We start from the raw sequence: 8,972 nt of genomic DNA, 5'->3' as shown, positions 1-8,972 counted from the left end.
TATTTTCTCGGAAGAAGAAAATTTCAACTTCGATTCTGAATTTTCTCAGTGAAAATTAAATGAGTTATTGATCAATTCTATTTTCCCAAAATAATATAAAAATTTTCAAATTCAATTAAGATTTTTCTAAAATATATTAAAAATTTAAAATAATATTCCAAATTTTTAATATAATATATAAAAGTTAAATTTATCTTCTTAATTTTAACAAAGAACACAATTCAATTATAATTTATACATAGAAAATAAAAAGCTTCCACTTCAGTTTTAAGTTCACCAAGACATAAAAAATTTAAAGTTCTGTTCTAAATTTTTCTGTAGAAGATAGGAAAAGTTATACTATGATAGTGATTATTTTACGTGAAGATAAAAAGTTTCACTTTAATTCTAAATTTTCTTAAATTCAGTTCCGACTTTTCACATAGAGATGAAAAAATTTAAAGTTCTGTTCCAAATTTTTCATAGAATATTGGAAAAGTTATACTTTGATCGTGAATATTCAAGTTCTCTTCTGAATTTTACCAAAGAACGCACTTCAATTCTAATTTCTCCAGAGAAAACAAAAATCTTCCACTTCAGTTCATTATTTCACAAAGACATAAAGAAATTTAAAGTTCAATTCTAATTTTTCGGTGAAAGATGGAAAAAGTAATATCATACTTGTGAATATTTTCACGGAAGATAAAAAGTTCTAGTTCAATTTAAAATTTTCTCAACGAAGTCAAGGAAAGTTCAAGTTCTCTTCTGAATTTTCTCAATGAAAAAAAAAATTAGTCATTGATCATTTCTATTTTTTCCAAATAATATAAAAATTTTACACTTTAGTTCAGATCTGTCTCGAAGAGATGAAAAATCTAAAATACTGTTCCAAATTTTCTCAACGAAGCGAAGAAAAGTTCAAGTTCTCGTCGGAATTTTACCAAAGAACACACTTCAATTCTAAATTTCTCCAGAGAAAATAAAAATCTTCCACTTCAGTTCTTTTTTTCACAAAGACATAATGAAATTTAAAGTTCAATTCTAAATTTTTCGGTGGAAGATAGAAAAAGTAATACCATACTTGTGAATATTTTCATGGAAGATAAAAAGTTCTAGTTCAATTTAAAATTTTCTCAACGAAGTGAAGAAAAGTTCAAGTTCATAGTCTGAACTTTACCAAAGAACACACTTCAATTCTAATTTCTCCAGAGAAAACAAAAATCTTCCACTTCAGTTCATTATTTCACAAAGACATAAAGAAATTTAAAGTTCAATTCTAATTTTTCGGTGGAAGATGGAAAAAGTAATATCATACTTGTGAATATTTTCACGGAAGATAAAAAGTTCTAGTTCAATTTAAAATTTTCTCAACGAAGTCAAGGAAAGTTCAAGTTCTCTTCTGAATTTTCTCGCTGAAAAAAAAATTAGTCATTGATCATTTCTATTTTTCAAAATAATATAAAAATTTTCCACTTTTATTAAGATGTGTCCCGAAGAGATGAAAAATTTAAAACACTGTTCCAAATTTTTCACGGAAGATAAAAAAGTTCAAATTCGCATGGGAATTTTATCAAAGAACACAATTCATTTCTAATTTTTCCAGAGAAAATAAAAATCTTCCACTTCAGTTCTTTATTTCACAAATACATAAAGAAATTTAAAGTTCAATTCTAAATTTTTCGGTGGAAGATAGAAAAAGTAATACCATACTTGTGAATATTTTCCTGGAAGATAAAAAGTTCTAGTTCAATTTAAAATTTTCTCAACGAAGTGAAGAAAAGTTCAAGTTCTCTTCTGAACTTTACCAAAGAACACACTTCAATTCTAATTTCTCCGGAGAAAACAAAAATCTTCCACTTCAGTTCTTTATTTCACAAAGACATAAAGAAATTTAAAGTTCATTTCTAATTTTTCGGTGGAAGATAGAAAAAGTAATACCATACTTGTGAATATTCTCACGGAAGATAAAAAGTTCTAGTTCAATTGAAAATTTTCTCAACGAAATCAAGGAAAGTTCAAGTTCTCTTCTGAACTTTACCGAAGAACACACTTCAATTCTAATTTCTGCAGAGAAAACAAAAATCTTCCACTTCAGTTCTTTATTTCACAAAGACATAAAGAAATTTAAAGTTTAATTATAAATTTTTCGGTGGGAGATAGAAAAATTAATATAATACATGTGATTATTTTCACAGAAGATAAAAATTTCTAGTTCAATTTAAAATTTTCTCAACGAAGTTAAGAAAAGCTCATGTTCTGTACTAAATTTTACCGAAGAAAACAATAAAATTCTAATTTGTCCAGAGAAAACAAAAATCTTCCACATCAGTTCTTTATTTCACAAAGACTTAAAGAAATTTAAAGTTCAATTCTAAATTTTCCGGTGGGAGATAGAAAAATTAATAACATAATTGTGATTATTTTCACGGAAGATAAAAAGTTCTAGTCCAATTTTAAATTTTCTCAATGAAGTGAAGAAAAGTTCATGTTCTTTACTGAATTTTACCAAAGAACACAATTAAATTCTAATTTCTACAAAGAAAATAAAAATCTCCCACTTAAGTTCTTTATTTCACAAAGACATTATGAAATTTAAAGTTCAATTCTAAATTTGTCGGTGGAAGATAGAAAAAGTAATACCATACTTGTGATTATTTTCCCGGAAGATAAATTGTTCTAGTTCAATTTAAAATTTTCTCAACAAAGTGAAGAAAAGTTCAAGTTCTCTTCTGAAATTTAAAAAGTAACACAATTCATTTCTAATTTCACCAGACAAAATAAAAATATTACACTTAATTTCTTTATTTCACAAAAGACATAAAGAAATTTAAAGTTCAATTCTAAATTTTTCGGTGGAAGATAGAAAAAGTAATATCATACATGTGAATATTTTCACGGAAGATAAAAAGTTCTAGTTCAGTTTAAAATTTTCTCAACGAAGTGAAGAAAAGTTCAAGTTCTCTTCTGAACTTTACCAAAGAACACACTTCAATTCTAATTTCTCCAGAAAAAATAAAAATCTTCCACTTCACTTTTAAGTCCCCCAAAGAAATAAAGAAATTTAAAGTTCTATTCTAAATTCTTAGATGGAAGATAGAAAAAGTAATACTATGACTGTGATTGTTTTCCATGAAGATCAAAAGTTTCACTTTATTTATAATTTTTCTTAAATTCAGTTCTGATTTTTCTCAAAGAGATGAAAAATTTAAAGTTCATTTCTAAATTTTTCTCTAGAAGATAGGAAAAGTTATACTACGATTGTGATTATTTTCCAGTGGAAATCCACTAGCTCAATATTGGGGTCTCAGTCCACCAGTCTGAATGGTGGAAATTCACTGTTTAAGTTAGGTTAGGTTAACTTATCATTAGCGCTCATGATAAGTTAACCTAACCTTTTCCGGCGAGTATGGTTAGGTTAGGCTAGATTAAGTTAGGCTAGGTTAAGTTAAGTTAGGTTAGGTTAGCCCATGTATGCTTCACTTAGGTTAGCTTAGGTTAGGTGAGAGACAGGCAAAAAGTTAGGTGTATGATTAGGTTAGGTTAGGTTAGATTAAGTTAGGAGAGGTTAAGTTAGGTTAGGCTAGGTTAGCCTACGTACGCGCGCGTACGTAGGCTAACCTAGCCTAACCTAGCCTAGTGTTGCCTAGGCCAGAAATATAACTCGCAACCCTCGTAAAGTGGAAAATTTTTATATTATTTGGAAAAAATAGAAATGATCAATGACTAATTTCTTTTTCATTGAGAAAATTCAGAAGAGAACTTGAACTTTCCTTGACTTCGTTGAGAAAATTTTAAATTGAATTAGAACTTTTTATCATCCGTGAAAATATTCACAAGTATGGTATTACTTTTTCCATCTTCCGCCGAAAAATTAGAATTGAACTTTAAATTTCTTTATTTCTTTGTGAAATAATGAACTGAAGTGGAAGATTTTTGTTTTCTCTGGAGAAATTAGAATTGAAGTGCGTTCTTTGGTAAAATTCAGAAGAGAACTTGAATATTCACGATCAAAGTATAACTTTTCCAATATTCTATGAAAAATTTGGAACAGAACTTTAAATTTTTTCATCTCTATGTGAAAAGTTGGAACTGAATTTAATAAAATTTAGAATTAAAGTGAAACTTTTTATCTTCACTGAAAATAATAACTATCATAGTATAACTTTTCCTATCTTCTACAGAAAAATTTAGCACAGAACTTTAAATTTTTTATGTCTTGGTGAACTTAAAACTGAAGTGGAAGCTTTTTATTTTCTCTGGAGAAATTAGAATTGAATTGTGTTTGTTGGTAAAATTAAGAAGAGAAATTGAACTTTTCTATCTTCTATGAAAAATTTGGAATATTATTTTAAATTTTTCATCTATTTGAGAAAAATCTGAAGTTAAGTTTAAAATTTTTTTATTATTTTGGGAAAATAGAATTGATCAAGAACTTATTTCATTTTCAATGAGAAAAGTCAGAATCGAAGTTGAACTTTTCTTCTTCCGAGAAAATATATTGAACAGAACTTTAAATTTTTTCATCTCTTTGAGAAAGGTTGGAACTGAATTTAAGAAAATTTAGAATTAAAGTGAAACTTTTTATCTTCATAGAAAATAATCACAAACAAAGTATAACTATTCCTATCTTCTAAGGAAAAATTTAGAACTGAACTCTAAATTTTTTAATGTCTTGGTAAACTTAAAACTGAAGTGGGAGCTTTTTATTTCCTCTGGAGAACTTAGAATTGAATTGTGTTCTTTGGTAAAATTCAGATTAGAACTTTATCTTTTATATCTTCTAAGAAAAATTTGGAACAATATTTTAAATTTTTTCTTCTCTTTGAGAAAAATCTGAATTTTAGTGGAAAATTTTATATTATTTTTGGAAAATAGAATTGATCAATAACTTATTTCATTTTCATTGAGAAAATTCGGAATCGAAGTTGAACTTTTCTTCTTCCGGGGAAATATTTGGAATAGAACTTTAAATTTTTTCATCTCTTTGAGAAAGGTCGGAACTGAATTTAAGAAAATTTAGAATGAAACTGAAATTTTTTATCTTCATGGAAAATAATCACTATCATAGTATAACTTTTCCTATCTTCTAAGGAAAAATTTAGAACTGAACTTTAAATTTTTTAAGGTCTTGGTGAACTTAAAACTGGAGTGGAAGCTTTTTATTTTCTCTGGTAAAATTATAATTGAATTGTGTTTGTTGGTAAAATTCAGAAGAGAACTTGAACTTTTCTATCTTCTATGAAAAATTTGGAATAGTAGTATCATTATCTCTAAAATTATTTTTCTTACATCTCTGACTTTTTTAATACATATTCTGAACGTTTGACGTTCTAGCATACCCTAAAAATAGTGAACACTTAACAAAATAATGCATAAGATATTTTTAATGAAATAAGGACATGTAGAATAATGATATAAAAATATTACATTATTAGTACACTTGCGCTTCACTTTCCATCAATTCATCTTTATATTCATTGATGATATTGTCTGCTAATGTCCTTTTTATTCTGCCTGCGATTTCACTGTCTATTGTCACATTATTTTTACATAGATAGCAGTTTTGACACATTGACATGATATGATTTATGATATTGATGCAGCTGTATGCATGTCTTCTTTTTCCTTTTGCTTTCATTCGAATGCTAACACCGGAAGAATTGCGATAAGATCTATCAACGGCTAACATGCTACCAGAACCATTAGCTAGAAGTTGTCCCTCTTCATCAACTATTATTTTTAAGTTGGCATTCTCTTTGACTGCTAATTTCTCTGGTAATGTTACTCTCGCATATCCACCACTTGCATGATGGAAATTCTTGGATACACCAAAGGAATTTAACTCCTCACTGTCATGACAACGTATGCATACATTGCCAATAAGATCTCCACTTGCACTTGTTTCATAGTTCAGGTATTTCTCCTTGTCAGCGTTCAACACGACAATGATTTTTTCATGTGCACATACTTTCGTCGAATAATTCATCTTCACTTTTTACAGATATGAATTGTGTGTTGATCCTTCCACTGCGTAAAAAATACTGATTTAATGCATGCAATAAACTCGCTAGTGTCGATAACCTGCCATAGAGTACCAGTGTAAAAGCCGCGTCGTGTCCATGAACAAGCACAGAGTACGATTGGTAGAGCCGTACGCATATTTCATGTCATTTTAAGATACTTAAAAAGTTAAAAAAATACCATGTTAAAAAATTCAAGAAAGTATTTATGAATTGGGGAGGGGACTCTTTGAGGTTTTAAAATGGGTTTAGGAATGACATTATGAATGGAAATTGGTCATAAAGTATATAAAAAAGCAATAAGAATGTATTAAAATAAAGGGAGCGGGCCCTGTTGGGGGGGCCGGGGGGACCCTGGGGGGAGGGTGCCCTTCTGTGATCGAAATTTTTACTGTTTAGTTTACTTTTTTTTTTGCGGTGCATCCCTGCGGCACATCCTGTGGCGCTTTCCTACGGCGCCTCCCTGCGGCGCATCCCCTGCGGCGCTTTCCTGACCCGCGGCACATCCCTGCGGCACATCCTGCGGCGCTTTCCTGGCCCACGGCGCATCCCGGCGGCGCTTCTCTGGTCTGGGGGACCTTTGGGGGCCGGGGGCTTCCTTCGGGGTTGGGGTGGTGGGGATTGGAACCCTTTGGGTTGGGTTAGAGGACCTCACAACACTGTTCAAATGAAACTTGTGTATTATAACGACCACAGAGTTTCACCATTAAATTCTCTTCTAAAATCTCTTTCAAAATCTTCTTTTAAAATATCTCTATCTGTTTCGCCGAAATAATTCCATAACCTGTCTAAAACGGTTTCGCCCAAATAATCCCTAAACGTAAATTCAGCGTATTCCTTTGTTATTGGCATCTCTGCACTAACGCATTTCAAATTAATAAGAAACCTTTTCGCGCGCGAAAACAATTCATCGCTATGATGTTTCTTGGAGAACTGTTTCCATGGCCTTTGGTTATTAATATCTTTTGGAGTTCGACCAGTAGAACTGTTCCCGAGGCGAAGACATTAATGACTTGGATCTATTCCTGGAGAAATGTTTCTAGGCGAAAATTTTTAAAGTCTGACAGATGATGTCATTGGTTGATTGATCTGTCAAGAAAGGGGGATTAATTTGTTGTTTCTAAGGGGAATTATTGATTCACGATAGGTGAATTGAGGTCGAAAGCACAGGTGTTCCAAGGTCGATGTTGTTGTTGTTGTAAGTGCACGCTCTCAGCGAATGTCAAGGTCGATGTTGTTGTTGTTGACACACTTTGATTACGCAATCAATTTCTCGGAAATTCACTTCCCCCTCGAGTCCTAGATCAATAGCATTGTCCCCGTTAGAATTCAATGCGCATGTGCAACCTTCGTTCCGGAGTTATTACACATAGAAACACCAAATACATCGACCTTGGAAAAAGAGGTCATTGACCCCATTAACCACGTGTTCTCCCCAGGGACTCTATGCCCTTATTTGATGCCCCGTCAGCATTAAAAATGCCGACAGGACCACGTGGTCCTGTTCGGAGTTATAGGGTCACTTCTACTGACACTCCCCCACAGCCCTCAAGGCAAGGGTTGTAAGTGATGCCCTGGGGGTATATAATGTTTTTATAGAACGCGTTGTCGCAGAAACTTCAAAACGGGATCATTTGATTGAAAATCGAAATGGCTAGTGCCCATTTTTATAGTCGAAAGTGATTGGAAGGCAACTAACACCCCTTCCAAGCCCACCATTTCCCCAAACATATCCAATCAAAATTTTGAGATAGCCATTCTGTTATACGCAATTAAAAGTTCAGGAAATTATACCTTTGAGCAGGACACTCCTCCCACAGTCTTCAGGGCAAGGGTTATGAGTTATACCCTGGGGGCTTATAAGGTTAATATTAAAATCTTTGTCATAGAAAATTGAAATAGGGCTCATTCGATTGGAAATTCAAAGGGATAGTGCCCTTTTTAATAGCCGAAAATTATTTGAGGGCAACTAACCCCCCTCTCACGCCCACCTTTACCCCAAACACATCCAATCAAAATTTTTAGATAGCCATTTTGTTTCACGCAGTTTAAAGTTCAGGAAAGTATACCTTTGAGCAGGACACTCCCTCCATAGTCTTCAGGGCAAGGGTTATGAGTTATGCCCTGGGGGCATATAAGGCTAATATTAAAACCTTTGTCAAAGAAAATTGAAAAAGGGCTCATTCGATTGGAAATTGAAAGGGCTAGTGCCCTTTTTAATAGCCGAAAGTTATTTGAGGGCAACTAACCCCCCTCTCACGCCCACTTTTTCCCCAAACACGTCCAATCAAAATTTTGATATAGCCATTTTTTTCAGCGTAGTTGATTTCCGGACAGATATGATGTTTTTGAGGAGGATAATCCCCCACAGCCCTCAAGGCAAGGGTTGTAAGTGATGCCCTGGGGACATATAATGTTTTTATAGAACGCGTTGTCGCAGAAACTTCAAAAAAGGCTCGTTCGATTAGAAATCGAAATGGCTAGTGCCCTTTTTAATAGTCAAAAGTGATTGGAAGGCAACTAACACCTCTTCCACGCCCACCATTTCCCGAAACACATCCAATCAAAATTTTGAGATAGCCATTTTGTTCAGTGCAGTTGATCTCCAGATAGAAATTGTGCTTTTGAGGAGGACACTCTCCCACAGCCTTTAGGGCAAGGGCTGTAAGTTATGCCCTGGGGACATATAAGGTTTTTATAGAAGGCTTTTTTTTAGAAAAATCAAAAAAGGCTCATTCGATTGGAAATTCAAGGGGCTAGTGCCCTTTTTAATAGTCCAAAGTGATAGGAGGGAAACTAACACCCCTTCCACGCCCACCATTTCCCAAGACATATCCAATCAAAATTTTGAGATAGCCATTTTGTTCCACGCAGTTAAAAGTTCAGGAAATTATACCTTTGAGCAGGACACTCCTCCCTTTTGAAGTAGAAACTTCAAAAGGGCTCATTCAATTGGAAATTGGAGTGTCTTGT

Source organism: Artemia sp. Qi Xiang Cuo, chromosome 7 (genome assembly GCF_049724085.1).
Source record: "Artemia sp. Qi Xiang Cuo chromosome 7, ASM4972408v1, whole genome shotgun sequence".
NCBI lineage: Eukaryota > Metazoa > Arthropoda > Branchiopoda > Anostraca > Artemiidae > Artemia > Artemia sp. Qi Xiang Cuo.
The sequence above is the reverse complement of the archived record's forward strand: the minus strand, read 5'-3'. Positions refer to the sequence as shown.